The sequence below is a fragment of the Canis lupus genome, chromosome 28 (assembly GCF_011100685.1).
Source record: "Canis lupus familiaris isolate Mischka breed German Shepherd chromosome 28, alternate assembly UU_Cfam_GSD_1.0, whole genome shotgun sequence".
Taxonomy (NCBI): Eukaryota; Metazoa; Chordata; class Mammalia; order Carnivora; family Canidae; genus Canis; species Canis lupus.
In genome coordinates this window covers 26,494,913-26,511,925 of record NC_049249.1, presented here as the reverse complement: position 1 = coordinate 26,511,925, position 17,013 = coordinate 26,494,913, and the positions used below count along the sequence as shown (strand labels likewise).

The window sequence follows — 17,013 nt, the reverse complement described above, 5'->3', positions numbered from 1 at the left end:
TAACTGAAAATATTGTTAACAAAGTGATATTTCTGGAATTTAAAGTCTTTAGTAAGGTAAAAAGCTAAAACGACTTTAGTAATTGGATATCCAATCTTCAATGGATATGGTTTATTTTGTTTAATGCTCCCATACTCAGATTAAATTCATTTTCAATATTAAATTTTTGACATTCAAAAAAAAAGGTGAAGCCATGTAGAATTTGTTCCATTTCTTGTAAATTTCAATATTCAGAATATTCATAATATCCTTTTTTCTTCTAGCTGAAATAACACATATCACGAAGATTTAATAGCTTGCACAAAATATGCTGGCCACTTACTATGTATGACAACAACCTCTGCCAGACGTGAGCCTATGTACCACACACATAAAAAGTTATTTCACTCTTATCGTTAACTGCCAGCTTTGAGCATCAAAGTCACCTTCATTTGAAATCAAACATTTATCTTAAGAAAAATAAAAAGTAATTCTGGGTACAATAATGAGGCATATTAAGTAGAATAACAACTAGATAAAGGATGATAGCACTCAAGGTGCTACCAAATATTTCACTCATCAGGTAGCAAGACGATAAAGGTTTTATAAAAGTTAAACAAAAAGGAATTACAGACATTGTGATTGTTACTTATTATGTATGCATTATTCTCTTGTAAGAACTTTCTGGAGATTTTATTTGGTTTTCACCATCCTAATTAAACTTACTGTTATTAAAATACCTTCTAGTTGTTCACTAATGAGCAGGTAATTTGCTAATTAGGAGATGTAAAAAAATGAGTCTTAACAAAATAGGCAAAAAATATGTTCCAACAATGATCTAAATTACACCTTAACATAGAATTTGAGTCAGTATATGATTATACTTTTAAATTAAAACTATACTAAAACTATCAACAGAGATATCAAAGTGAAATGAATCTTAAAGATTTTTGATCATTTAATAGGTTATTGGCAAGCAAGGCATCCCTGGCTGATTCATCTGATTTATACTTTCGATTAGTATATATTTTTCTTGATAAAGTAGATCCATCAAAATTAAATGGAAAACAAATTTAATTAGGCAAATCTTAATTATGAATTAATCTCTAAAACAAAATGAGATGTTTTCATCTGGAAAAAAAATTACCCCAATACATCTCAACGATATATTAAAACACAGTAATCCACTTTACAATACATACTAAAGAAAAAACAGGATGGCAGTTTAAAACATGGGTTACCTCCAGTTTGTGAAATACTAAGATTAAAAAGCTAGGATCTAAGATACCAATATTCTGAACAATCAACATCCAGCCACTTAAGTTTCTAGCCACCACAAGATTCTACTCCCAATCTTAAAAACCTATGAATTTTTTGAAGTTTTAAAATGAAAGACAACAGAGTTGTTTACCCAATACTGGGTAGTTCCTAAGCAATATGTGAAGTAAATAAGGTGTTCCGAGCAAATATATTTTGCATGACCTAGCTGACAGGCAAGTACACCATTTACCATGTCTCTTCCAAAACTGGATTTTAGCTGCCAGTAACTAGGGTATGGTTCACAAACTAGGGTGTGATTAATTGGTTATTAATGTATTGATGCTCTCACTTCTTGGGAAGCCTCCAGGGGTCTATGTTAGAGCTCCTGGGCAGGATTCCTGCATTCATAATCAGCCTTACCTACTTACCTTAGTGTATTTTATGAACCTATCCTTTTAATGTATACCTTGACACGAAATAGGCTATTATGGCAAAAAAAAATAGTATAATTTCTAAATACAGAATATATTAAAAAATTCAATACTCTAAATACTTTCATTTGTTTCAACTGACTGATAAAATAACTTAGTCATCCATAAAGGTTATGATTTAGCCACCTTGTACCAATTCCACTCAGACTCCTTAAATATCCATAGTAGTCTCTATAGTATCATTTAGAATATAACTACCCTAAAATATAGTGCATTTTAATTAGATGTTACCATTACAAAGCGTTTTCTATATAGAAAGCAATTTTATGCAACTTATATCAATACCCTATGATTAAAAAAATAGCCAAAGGTTATATGTAAATTACTAATTATCTAAAGGAAGTAAAACTGATTTACTGCTTAATTCATGTTAGTTCATCTGTTAGGTAAATAACTATTCTGAAAGCAATAATAAATTGTCTGCATCTATTTGAGATAAATGTTTTATATTCGATGACATAATATGAAACCAGCTCCTGAGAATGGTGTATATATCTCTCATTTTAATTAGTAAACTGAGACTGATATAGAATTGTTTAAACAATTATGTATGGTTTTTGAAAGTCAAAGACAGTATTCCAATTATGAACCTTACTGAAGTCCACAACGTCAGAACTTTAGGATGCATTAAGAAGTAATAAGAAGTACATATTATTGAAATTGATGTTCTTTTACAGAAATAACTTGGCATTCAGTTTTATTTTTATTTTTTAAATTCCAATATAAATAATGAAGAGCATTACATTAGCTTCAGGTATATAGTATAACGATCCAACAACTCAATACATTACTCGGTGTTCATCACAATAAATGTACTCTTAATACCCTCCATCTATTTTACCCATCTCTCTACCCATCTCACTTCTGGTAACTACAAGTTTGTTCTTGATATTTAAGAGTCTGGTTTATTTGTCTCTTTAATCCTTCAGTTGTTTTGTTTCTTAAATTTCTCATATGAGTGAAATCATATGGTATTTGTCATTCTCTGACTGACTTATTTCAATTGGCATTATACTCGTTAAAGAGTATACTCGTTAACTCCATCCATGTTGATGCAAATGGCAAGATTTCATCCTTTTTTTGTGGCTGAGTAATATATATATGTATATATTACATATTATATATAATATATATATATGCCACATCTCTATTGACAGACATTTGGTTTGCTTCCATATTTTGGCTATTGTAAATAGTGCTGAATTACTTGGCATTTTTTAAGATAAATATGTTTTTATACCAGCAGAAAAAAATTGATAGAGAGCAATAATTACATATTGGGAAAAGGAAACTACCAAAATAAATTATAATTTTGGATTTTTTATATCTTACATATTTTACTTGAAAATACTATGTGTAGATTTTAAATTTGGATACATTTTAAATTATTAGAAGGTGGGGGCACCTGGGTGGCTTAATAGGTTAAGCATTTGCCTTCCGCTCATGTGATAATCCCAGTGTCCTGGAATGTAGTCCTAGAGCCCACACTGGGTTCCCAGCTTAGACAGGAGCCTGGTTCTCCTTCTCCCCTCTGATCATGCTCTCTCTACTGCTAGCGTGCTCTCTCTCTCTCTCTCTCAAATAAATAAATGAAATCTTAAAAACAAAAATTATTAGCAGGTGGAGAGTTTGTGTTTCAAAATCATTGCAAGTCATTTTCCCAAGCAAGGAATCTGGGCCAAGGTAAGTAAACACAGGTTGCTCTAAATGTACTATATTGAAGACCAGTATATGAGTGTCATAAGTGTGTACCATTCTTTCACACAGTGATATGGTACAAATTTATAATTGCATGATATAGTGACTATACAATTAGAAAATCTTTCTATATCAACATAAGAACCAGTTATTTATATATAATTGGTTCTTTTAATTTAATGAAGGAAAAAGTAGCAAAAAACAAATTTTATTTTCCATTTGTTCATCATATTTCAAACAGTTTACAACATGGTCTAAAGTAATTTTCCAATATTTTAATTATCTCTCTAAGGTTATGATTTAGCTTGCTGTGCCTTAAATTTCTTACTGAAATACTTAGTAATTTTTCTTATATGACAATTATAAATTTGAAAAAGAGCCATGAGTTCTTAAGAAGTAGTCAATGAAGAATAGTTTTAAGAATTATTTCTCAGAATTACATGGCTAGACTGGTATCCTGGAATTCTTATAAAAATCTCTTTGATAGAATATTCTAAGTGTATGACTCCATTATAGAAATAAATAGAACAGAAAAAAGATTTAAAAATAGTCGAAATGTGACATATCATGAAAGTTAATTGATACATTTTGACTGCTCATTAATAGATGTGAAATATTACTTTTAAGTTAGTAAAAATTTAGAATTACAAGAATTTATTAGACCTTAAGTGTTATGTAAAAATCTGCCAAATGGGGTGTATATATAATATGCTACCATTAGAATAAGTAATGTGGAAGAAGAATGTATGTTCACATTTACAGGTATATCAGATAACTTCAAAAGAATACACACAACATACACACATAAAACTTGATTACACTGATTCTGAGAAGGGAAGAAGTAAATGAGTAGGTAACAGGGATGCACATTTCAAATTTTGAAACACAGATATATCATCTATTAACAATAGATATTAAGACAAAATGCAAAAAGTAAAAGGAACAAAATTGATGTTTAATTTGATAGCAATCTGCTCATGTTTACTTCCAATAGAGAGGAGAATGACTTTTAAAAATCTCCTCCATGACTAAAATAAAATTTTTTATATCAAATTACCCAGAATATGGAAAACATGTATCTAGAAAAGAAAGGAAGAAAAAGGAAATCATGCCTGTCCCTAGCTACTCAAGAAGTAGGAACAAATTGGTTGCATAAAATGAGTTTGAATGGTCTGGGGGGAATAAAAATTAAAAAAAAAATAATTAAGCCTTGATTGTCTGTCCTTGTTCAAACTATTGGTTATAACAGTATAATTTAGACTTAGAATAATTAATACACTAAAATGACTAACATTTTCAATATTAGATTAATAAGTAAATCTAATACCATGTTCACTCAATATACTCCAAAAATGGCTCACATAAATATCACAATTAAAGTATATGAGTCAGGGATCCCTGGGTGGCTCAGCGGTTTAGCGCCTGCCTTTGGCCCAGGGCATGATCCTGGAGTCCCAGGATCGAGTCCCACATCGGGCTCCCTGCATGGAGCCTGCTTCTCTCTCTGCTTCTCTCTCTCTCTCTCTCTCTCATGAATAAATAAATAAAATCTTTAAAAAATAATAAAATAAAGTAAGTATATGAGTCATTTCAGTGAATAATAAACCCAATTAATCTATAATTATACTGATATCAAAAAAAACTTAAAAAAATAAACACAATGTACCATGTGGCAAGAATACCAGGTAAGCTCTAGATAATAACAATGTGTTAACAGCCAGTTTACCATTACACTTAGTACAGCTGCAACTAAACGAAGTCACTATGCTCAGCTCACATTAAGGACCATGCTCGACTTCCCTAAGGGCAAAATATCTACATAAATTATTTGGAATGTCTCTGCATGACAGGACATCAATTCTCCTCCGTTTATTTATTTATTCAATTACTTGTTTATATCAGTATGGATTCACTCATATTTATTTTATACTTTGGGTTATAATACAGTACTACTTTGTTTATTTTACTGATCAAATTGTTCCAGCTTTCATCATTGGGAGCTGTCTGTAGTGGCTTCTGTGTCTCTTTGACATACTCCCATCATGGTTGGGTGTGTATTTGAGGACTTTGTTACATTTTGGCATTATAAAACTCAGCCTGTGTATCTCCTGCTCTGGTTCTACAATCAACCAGTTAGTTCTCCAAGGGGTCCTGGTTCCTTTTATTAGAAAGCTGTATTAGCAAACAAGATTGGATTGTACATGATGAATCACTAAATTCTACTCCTTGAAACCAATATTACACTACAATGTTAACTAATTAGAATTTAAATAAAAACCTGAAACAAACAAACAAAGAAAGATTGAGCACTAGACATGCTTGTTGTAGACAGGTTGTTGATGCACCTAGTGGAAAGTTTTAAAATTTTAATGCAAACTTTTTGCTTTTTATAGATCTATTCAGACTTTCTATTTCTTCTTGAATCAGTGTTGGCAGTTTATGCCTTTCTAGGAATTTTTCATTTCTTTTTAAAAATTTTATTTATTTATTCATGAGAGACACACAGAGAGAGGCAGAGACATAGGCAGAGGGAGAAGCAGGCTCCATGCCAGGAGCCAGGATCCTACAGGATCCCTGTAGGGAGCATGATGCAGAACTCGATCCCAGGACCCCAGGATCACGGCCTGAGCCGAAAGCAGACGCTCAACCACTAGCCACAGTTATGGTCTTCCAGGTGTCCCAGAATTTTCCATTTCATCTAAAATTTTCAGTTTGTTGGCATACAGATGTTCATAATGTACCCTTAGATCACTTTTTATTTCTGAAAGGTCAGTAATAATACTGCTTCTTTTATTATTGATTTTAGTAATTTTATTCTTGATGAGTCTATCTATTTCATTCTTAGTAAGTCTATTTTGTCAATTTATTGATCTTTTTTCAAAGAATCAACTTCTGTTTTCACTGATTTTCTCTGTTGTTTTCCTGTTCTCTGTTTCACTGATTTCTCCTCTAATCTCTATTATTCTCTTCCTCTTCTGTTTCCTGTAGATATAATTTGTTCTTCTTTTCCAAGTTCCCTAAGGTAGAAGAAGATTAGGATGGAGCTAGAGAATATTATGCTAAGCAAAATAACAGAGAAAGACAAACACCATATGATTTCACTCATATGTGGAATTTAACAAACAAAACAAGCAATGAGGAAAACAGAGAGAGGCAAACCAAGAAACAGACTCTTGACTCTAGAGAACAAAATGATGATTACCAGAGGGGAGGTGGTGGGGCTATGGGTGAAATAGGTGATGAGGATTAAAGAATGCACTTGTGATGAGAATCCGGTGTTGTATAAAATTGTTGAATCACTATTTTGTACATCTGAAACTAATATTACAGTGTATTTTAACTAATTGGAGTTTAAGTAAAAACTTAAAAAATAGGTTATTGATTTAAAATATTTTTTTCTTTTAAATACTGGCATGCACAGCTATTTATTTCCCATTGACTACTTCAGCTTCATCCCATGAGTTCTGGTATATTGTGTGTTCATTTTTATTCATTTCTAAGTAATTTTAAATCTTGCCAGCCTTTCTTCAAATATTTTTTCTGCTCCTCTCTTTCTTCTTTCCTTGTTATGCTTCTTGTATTCTGTATTTCTCTTAAGCTCTGTTTACCTCCCTTCATTCTTTTTTCTCTCTGTTCTTGTTTCATAATCTCTACTGATCCATTTTCAAGCTCATAAATTCTTTCTTCTGTCAATTCAAATCTATCATTGAATCTCTCTAGTAATTTTTTTAAAAGATTTTATTTATCTACTCAAGAAAGACACACACAGAGAGAGGGAGAGAGGCAGAGACACAGGCAGAGGGAGAAGCAGGCTCCATGCCAGGAGCCTGATGTGAGACTCGATCCCAGGTCTCCAGGATCATGCCCTGGGCCAAAGGCAGGCGCCAAACTGCTGAGCCACCCAGGGATCCCTTTAGTAAATTTTTTGTTGTGGTTTTGTACTTCTCAATTCCTCATTTTCCATTATCTTTTTCTTTTTCATAATTTTTCTCTTTATTGATATGATCTATTTTATGAGGTATTTCTATCCTACCTTAATCATCGTTTCCTTGAGTTCTTTGGAAATATTTATAACAGCTGCTCTAGAGTCTTGGTCAGTTAATTCTGATAGCTAGGACCTCTCATGAGCATTCTCTCTCGCCTGCTGCTATTTGTCATGTCTATGAGCTACAACTCCCTTTCTTTGCATGTCCCATAACTTTTGCTAAAAAGCACTGACATTTTAGGTTAATAGATTGTGACAATTCTGTATAGTGATTCTCTTTTCCTCCCCCACACAAGATTTTTTTTATATACTTATTTGTTTAGTGACTTGGCTGGGCTATTTTAGTGAAATCTATTTTCTCTGCAGTGCAGCCTGTGATGTTGTCCCTCAGAGGATGCAGCTTTGGTGCATGGTCATCTGGGACAACTGGTTTGATCAGGGCGTTCTTTGTGTCTATGCAAGATCTTTCTATTACTCCCCCTGATTCCTTTGGAATCACATCCAGCTGTTAGCCTCCATGAATTGATTATTGTTTTTGATAAGGCTGATAATGCTCTGATGCTAAAATTGCTCCCTAATCTGATTCAATTAGTTTTGGGTCCATTATAGGGTAATATTTGAGACTACCTGACTTTTTTTTTTTTTACAATCCCAGGAGCGATCCTAACTTTCTCTATCACTGGATCTTTCTGGTCAACCTCTAACTGATTTATGGTGAAGCTATCAGTGTCCTCTGCATTGTTTACCACCACAATGTCCATTTTTTTCAAGGAAGCCACTGGGTTTGAACTTCTTCAGTTTGTTTCAAACAAACATCTTCCCCTAGATAAAATTTCTGTGCCACTGCTCCAGAGGTGATGGTGGATACAGTGGTCTCTCTCATATCTCTCTCAAATGACTCCCCTATTTCATGAGGATGGTGCCAGACAAGTGTGGTAGCTTCTTGTGTTTTCAGATTGTCTCTTTGGACACATAATCTCCACCTTTGAGCAAAGTGTGATGAGTGCAATTGGAACCCCGGAATTCTCAGCTTACTCTTCCTGAGGAGGAACTCTGACCTACAAGACAAGGCTTGGTAAAGGAAAAGAGCCTCAGATCTCAGTTGCTTTTACCTAAAATAGAACCTCTGCAATACATAACTAGGCAAGGGTCAGGGTCAGGTGGGAGATGAGAAATGCTGGTCATACTGAGCTGAGAGAGGATAAGAGGAGTTCAGGTCACACTCAAATGCTACAGATTTTTTTTTAAACTGAGATTTAGAGTCTCTTGAATAAATGCATTTTCATCTGCTGTATGCACTTAAGATAGATTCTAGAGATTAAAATGGATGTTTAGGGCATCTGGGTGGCTAGAGGCTGAGTATCTGCCTTTGACTCAGGTCATGATTCCAGGATCGTGGGATCAAGTCCTGCATCAGGACTCTCCCTGCATCAGGATTCTCCCTCTGCCTATGTCTCTGCCTCTCTCTCTCATGAATAAATAAATAAAATCTTTAAAAAAATAAAAATAAATGAATGGTTATTTGTTTTAAAAATAATTTTCACCAGTTATAGTTGTTCATCAGCTAGGGTTATAAGTCTTTGGAGCTCTTCTTACCGCTACTCTAGAAGTCATTGTTTCCTATTCTTTTTTAATCACATTTTAATTGAGCTTTCGTAGCTATTGATCCATTAAAATGGCTCTTGCCAGGGTCACAAATGACTTCCAAATGGCTAAATACAATGATCAACTTTCGGTTATAATTTTTTGTGCCCATCAGCAGCCTCTGAGACAGTTGAAAATTCTATTTTCTTCTAAAACAATTGTTTCCTCAACTTCCAAGAGCCCACATTCACTTAGCTTTTCTCCAACTTCACAGTATTTTGTTGCAGATTTTGTCTTCTCTTTGATTTCTTGAATGTCTTAATCAGCTCAGGCTGCTATAACAAAATATCATAAACTGAATGACTTAAACAGGAGACATTAATTTCTCCAGTTCTAAAGGCTAGGAAGTCCAAGATGGAGGTGCTGGCAGATTTGGTTGTTGGAGAGGGCCATCTTCCTGGCTTTCAGATAGCTTCTATCTCACTGTGTGCTTACATGACCTCTTCTTTTTATACTGGGCACTAATTCATCATAAGAATATCAGTATCACATAAGCCTAAAGACCTCCTTAGGACCTCAGTTCCAAATACTGTAACATTGGGGTTTAGGGCCTCAACACATGAATTTAGGAGGGGATATATTCAACCTATAACGTTAAGTTTGAATGCCTAAGGGCTTAATCCTCCTCTTTTGGTGATACCACCAGTCCCATGCCTTTAGATACCACTGATATACTGAGACTCTGAGGTTTATTTCTCCTGCTCATTTTATCTTTATAGTTGTTAAGACAAAACCTTCAAGTCATGCTTAGTTTAGATTCTTTTTAAATCATGATTGGTTTAATTCTTTCTCACATCTCCCCAACCACCCAGGTGTGTTATCTTCAAAACATATCCAAAATTTGATCACTTCTTGTCATATACACTACCACTTCTTGATTTGAGCAATCATCATCTTTCACCAGGTAGGGCATTAAGCTCCTTATAGTCTCCCTGCGTCCACAGTTGTCTATCTTAGTCTAGTCTCAACACAGCAACAGAATTATCAGTTTAAAATCGTATCTTTTTTAACTCAAATTACTTCTCTGTTGAAAAACCTTCAATGGTTTTCCACCTCTCTGAATAAAAGCCAAAGTAGAGTTTCAATGCCAATGGTGCATATTAGAATCAATTGTGAAAAAAAAAAAAAAAAAAAAAAGAATCAATTGTGAGCTTTAAAAATAGATTCATAAAACTGAGCCTCACAGAATTCTGATTTATAGGTCTGGTAGGGGTGGAACAGTAGAGTGGTTCTCAAGGATATATAAATATAATTTTTAAGATCAACAGCTGATTCTAAAGGGCATACTGAATTGAGAACAACTGTATTAGAGTACACATGGATCCAAGATATACAGGATTTCCTGTTACTAATATTAATGAATAATAATATAATGTTAATCATTATTTGTATTACATATCAATAATGATAACAGCTAATATTTGTTGAAGTAAAAAAGGCAAAAAGGTGAGCACTTAGCATGCATTAACTCACTTAGGACTAAAAACCTTATACAGTAAGCCCTACCATATCTTGATTCTAAGACACATTTTGTTTTCCCATCTTAATATCTCTAAAACCTGATATGTCTTATAATCAGTGAAATCATACAATCACTACTGGCCAGAAAGTATGATATATATATCATGGCCTGAACAGTTGCAAATTTTTTTATTCTGGACAATGATACTATGTGAAACAAAACATTTTTACCTGAATCAAAAAGTCATTTATAAAAGGTGCGACTATGAATGTGAACAAGTTTTAGCAATACCTTACTAATTTATTTTGCTTCTGCTTTCCTTTCAATATATATTTTTGAATGATAAATAATAAAATTTCTAAGTAAGTCTATAAGAGCTGTTTCAGAAGTACAAAATAAATATTCTTAGTAGTGAGGGTACTATGGGATTAGTTTGTTACTCTATTTTTCTTCTAAGCGGTACATCAAATAATGATTGCATTATCATACTACTAGATGAAATACAGCATACTCTCCCTATAACAAACAGATTCATAAATTATATTATAAGTGGTCAATTATAACTATAAGCAGGAAGTCAAACCTGTTCAAACTCAGGCTATCTTTAAAGTATGGTCCAGAGAGCTTGAGTTTTAGAATGTGAGAGACTTAATTAAAAATCATTGCTCTTTCATTTACTACTTATGAGCTTTGATCATTGCACACAACTTCCCTCAAATTCCTTATATAGCTAAAAGGGAACTAATATATATCTTCTAGAATGAGGATTAAATACTATTTTTATTAAATGCCCAACTCCAAAATGTTAGATTATGCCTTCTACTTTCCTGAAATTCAGTTGTTTGTGTTTCAATTTTGAAAGGACATAATCACTTTTTTTACCAAATACCAATCCCACAATCCAGAGATAATCTTGGCAAGTCTCTTAAAATCTCCATGAATACAATGCATGTGTGTGTGTTTGTGTGTGTATGATTTACACAAATGGAAACATTATAATACTCTATCAGCACCTCCCAGTTAACAGCATATTTTTAAGACCAGTAGTATTCAAGAACTATAATTCCTGTTTGTTCACTGCTATATTCCTCTAAAAATGTGTGTGGAACAATAGTAATTGCTTGATAAATATTTGTTGAATGAAGGAATAATGTTTTATTTTTTACACATACTTTTCTGTCATTCTTAGTTTTCAGTTTCATAATATTCCATTATAAGAAAATAGAATTATTTCAAGAAGTTTTTTGAATGATATAAAATTCCTGATATACAAAAAAACCCTATAAATATCTTTGCATTAATATATTTTTAAAAAGTAGGCAGGCTTATATTTCTAGGATTTATTCCTACAAAATTAGTCATTAAGTCAAGAGTTTTTCTTTTGTATCAGATATATAACATTTTATGTTGAATCTGATTAAAATTTGTTGACAGAAATTCAATATTCTGGGCTATTTCTTAATCTGTATAAACAATTGGTCCTAATTGATGATAATAACATATAATAAATAAAAAGTATAATTTTAGGCAATTTTTACATTGTATTAAAACATAGTACAAACAATGCTAAAAGTTTTTATCATTTTTTAGAAATTAAATCCATATACAGTTATGTAACAGTTTTCATTTAATTCTATTACTAATCCCACTTCCAGAAAACATTTTAATATACTATATCTCTACCTATGGATGACACCACAACAAAGCAAAATGAAGTATTCCTTAGAGATTGTGTTTGTGTATGTATCTTATTGAAATTGCTAAAGCTATGAATTTTCTAAAAAATAGGATCTGTGTATTTTTCTTTATATCTGCAGTATTCATCAATCTGTCTGTAATATTGCAGGAGATTAATATATCTTTGCTGAACAAAATGAAAGCACTATATACACAATAAGATTTTTGGCAATAGGTAAAGAAGGCAAGAATCAGTTAACTTTCAAATCATATGCTCCCATACATATCTGACTTCTCAGTTCAAATTATTTTTAAGCAGACAGGCTAATATTTAAAACTATATTTTATTTTTTTTAAATATATTTTTTAAAATTTTTATTTATTTATGATAGTCACAGAGAGAGAAAGAGAGGCAGAGACACAGGCAGAGAGAAGCAGGCTCCATGAACTGGGAGCCCGACGTGGAAATCGATCCTGGGTCTCCAGGATCGCGCCCTAGGCCAAAGGCAGGCGCCAAACCGCTGCGCCACCCAGGGATCCCTTAAAACTATATTTTAAATAGACATGGTGAACATCTGTAATTTCTAATCTTACCAGATAGAGAGAAAAAAAATAAAACAAGGGAATCATTACATTTTGGAATTCAGTAAGAGAAAATGATAAAAAGTAAGTTAACACTAAAGTCACTAAATACAAAGAGAGACTTATTTGAGTGCATTATTTATAGTTTAAAAAAATCTTGCTTTTTTGACAAAAGAACATGTTTTACGGAAAGCTATATGTAGATATTAAAATGCTTAAACATTATATAAAATAGATTAAAATACTAAGAAATTATGTAAGAAGTTGCATAAAGTACATAATTTTAATTTCTCAACCCAAAATAACATTTTCTCATTACTCTCTTCATTGTGCCCACTCCTCTCTAAATAAGATAGGTGCCTAAGGAGGTAGAGCAACTCATTTTATAAAACATTGCTACACTGCATTAATAATAAGAACCATTTTACCACAAATTTAGCATCTCAGAGAATATTTTATCATTAATTATTTACCCATGACATGACCTCAGTAAAGTATAACTTGATATTATTACTTCTTCTATTTTTGTTCCCATAAAATAATTAGATATAGAAGGAAAGAAAATGTATTTGCCTCTAGAAAAGTAGTTTGCTACTCAGAGCTACTAAAACCCCATCTCTGGTTGTTAGTTTATTTTTAACTCAAATTTCACGCTGATAATGCTAAATTCAAATTTAGGTTTTATGCAGTATGATTATGAAATGTGCAAGAAAGTAGTGTATCATAAACACAAGGTCAGTCACTCAGTGGACACTGTCTTATCCCAGGCAATGCTGTTTTTATTGATTTTTAAGCATTAGAAAAGCAGACCTGAAAGATAAGCAAATAATGTGGTAAAGCTCCATATATTAATATATTTTTTTAACTTTTGAAGAACTGCAAGTTTAAGATAATTAAAGAAGGAAAAATTGCAGATACAGAAAATGTAATATCATTCAAACATACAGACCCACTAGTAACATTAAGTTGATCGGAAATAACCTTAGGAGTGCCTAGGTGGGTCAGGTGGTTAAGAAGCCACTACTCTTGGTTTTGGCTCAGGTCATGATATCAGGGTAGAGAGAGACAGCCCTGTTTGGAGCCCCACTCCAGCTTGGCATCGGTGGGGAGTCTGCTTGAGATGTTTTCTCCCCTGGTCTGTCCTGTCCACTGCCCCACCCCATTCTACCCCACATCTTGATAGCTAAAATAAATAAATATTTATTTAATTAATATTTGTTTTTTTTGATGAATATTTTTAAAAAATCCTTGCATTTAAGGATCTATTATTCTATGAATTTTGCAGGTTTTTTTCTTAAGATTTATTTATTTATTTTAGAGCATAAGAGAAAGAGCACACACATGCGCAAGTGGGAGAAGGGCAGAGAAGGAGACAAAGCAGACTCCCCTCTGACCACAGAGTCCAACATAGGCTGGATTTCAGGGTCTCTGAGTGGCAATCAATAGTCGGGCACTTAACTGACTAAGCCACCCAGGTGTCCCTACTGAGATCATGACCTGAGCCAAAAACAAAAGTTGGACACTTAACCAACTGAGCAACCAATGCACCCCTGCAGTTAGATTTTAACTGATGCAAATTACAATTAAACCGCTCAAAATGTGGTAAAAAATGGTTTCTACTGAAAAAAAAAAATAAGTTCTTGTAACTATTAAGATATGTAGGATACTTTCACTAACCTTAGTCAAATATAAGATTCACTACCTTCAATACAAGCAGTAACTAAATATTTTGATGGGTTTTGCCTTATGATACTTATTTAAAACTCAAATTTCAGTTTAAAACTGAAGATTATTAAGCATGATAATATTTCAAGAGACTCCTTTTACCATATCCTTGCTCCTAAGGAATATTTTTGTAATGCAGTGACAATTTATCTAAAATTGAATGTAACATTGAAATTAAATGTTTCAATACCTCTGTAATAACCACAAACTATAAAAAAAATGAACTCATTCTTCTAGTGTATTATAATATTTCTACTGGTCAATACCCACTTATTGTTTCCATTCATTAGCACAGCACCCCACCCAAAATAAAATGTCTATATTCTTAATAAGGTTATCATAGAAATGAATGTGAAGTTCCGATACGAAGAGGTATATTAAAATGAAAGTCCTTTGTAGTTGTGTTTTTCTGTTTTTAAGAGCCCTTGAATTGTCAATAGTGTTATTCAGAAAGTGTTACATCAATAATAGGCCTCTGTTATTAAAATTATATCACAAAAATAGTATAGATGTGTTTGTGAGAAACCAAAGCTTCAAATAGCTTCTTTTTAAAAAAGCACCATGCCTGGTTGAATTAAATAATATATTTTAAAAATCCAAAGAATTTTTTCATTTTAAACCAGACCTAATATTTAGAAAACCAAATAGTATAATTCCTCTAACAAAATCATGGAAATATTAAGAAGGGAGAATCCTTTAAATAATATTCATATAGTGTTACAAATAAATTACCGTTATACTAATAATAAAGGTCCTCTGAGGCTTACAATAGTTGATGTCTTAATGTTAGAGAAAGTGACATATCCACATAAAGCAAACATTCTGGGATCTTTCCCTTTGGGGAATATTTGAGTTAACCTAATAGTTAAAACTGAATAGAGGATCAAATAAAAACACATTTTTACCTCCATCCAAATAAAGTCTATAAATGGGGTAATTACAGTAGCTACAACTAGTGTAATTAAAAGTCTTTGGATCTTTAAATCAAAATAAAATCTTTTAATAATGTAAAATTATTATCTAATAATAGATTACTGTTAGTCACCTAATGGCATCTTTATCTGTACATCAACATAGGAATGGTTACTAAGACATTAAGAATTCTGTATTTGAAAGATTTAATAAAATTAAATGTGAGAAAACACATCACAATATTTTTAACATGACATTATAAACAATCACATGACCTCTCAACAAGATAAATTTTTGTACTTCAGTAGGGGTAGCAAAATGAATTCAATCATTACTATAAGACTCACTACCTAGATGAGCTCTAGAGAGAGGGGCATTATATGGAGGGATTTTCAGGAAGACATGGTAATATTTAGAAGGACAGATTAGACCTGGCCCAGTGGTCTTAATCTAGTTTCACCCTTTGCTCTGTCCATGTGCACCACATATCTTGAAAGATTTTGACTTCTGATAAAAAGATACATTAAATTTGTATTTTAAAAATTAAAGTTTAATATCGGCTTGCCAGAACTTCTAATATGCAAAAATAACATTATTTCCTTGAATTGATATAATCTTAACCAAAAGCAATTTCTCATCTTGAGAAGTGTGAAAGTTTTATAGGTAAGTGAACTATTCACATTAGTTTTCTCAAATATTTAATACTATTTCTAAACTTTAGTTATTAGATTTAAATATTCCTAGAGCTTGAGGAATTAGTTATATAGTACAATCACTCCTCTTTAGAGGAAAGGAAATTCAATTAGGACACTTACCCATTTTCATAAACTAGTTAATAACAGAGTCATACAATGATCTTCTCACAATGCTCTATTTCATATAGTTGCATTTTATAAACTTTAAAAATCAAGTATCTAAACATTGGTAGTCATAATGAGGTCTGAACCCAGGCTCCCTGATTGATCTCGACTTCTTTTCTAATGATTAGAAGCATAAATTGTCATTTGCCCTATGCCATTATGGAAGGCCTTCACAGTGCCTGCCTACGAAATGTTTTTCGGTTCCTGAACCCATAATTTCACCTAACAGATGTTTTAACGTGTAGAAGACCCCTATAAGGTGCCTGGGTGGCTCAGTGGTTGAGCAGTCTGCCTTTAGCTCAGGACATGATCCCATGGTCTGGAATCAAGTCACACATCAGGCTCCCTGCATGAAGCCTGCTTCTCCCTCTGCCTCTGTCTCTGCTTCTCTCTCTCTGTGTCTCTCATGAATAAATATATAAAATCTGAAAAAAAAAAAAAAGACGACTGCTTATCTCCACACAGAATTCCACTTCTTGCCAAATATTTATGTATTTATATTTAATAAGATCTTTTTCAATTAGATCACTTTTATTACGGGGTCATACCAGTATATTCTTACTGATGTTGCCTTGGCATTATACAGAAAATCAAAAAGAGAGACGATCGAGATGAATTATTTATTTCTGGGGGAGGGCTGTCAGGTAGACACTGAGACACTGAGTTTTAATTAATGTTTGAAAACTGAAGAATAATTAAGAATGACTCACCTCATTCACTAAATATATAGCTTAGAGT

At 32.6% G+C, this 17,013-nt stretch overlaps 1 protein-coding gene across 1 annotated transcript in view; it reads right to left on the bottom strand.

The window, feature by feature from the left end:
* The window catches only part of ATRNL1 (attractin like 1), a 786,695-nt gene that overhangs the window by 390,219 nt on the left and 379,463 nt on the right, over positions 1-17,013 (bottom strand). The window lies entirely within an intron of this gene.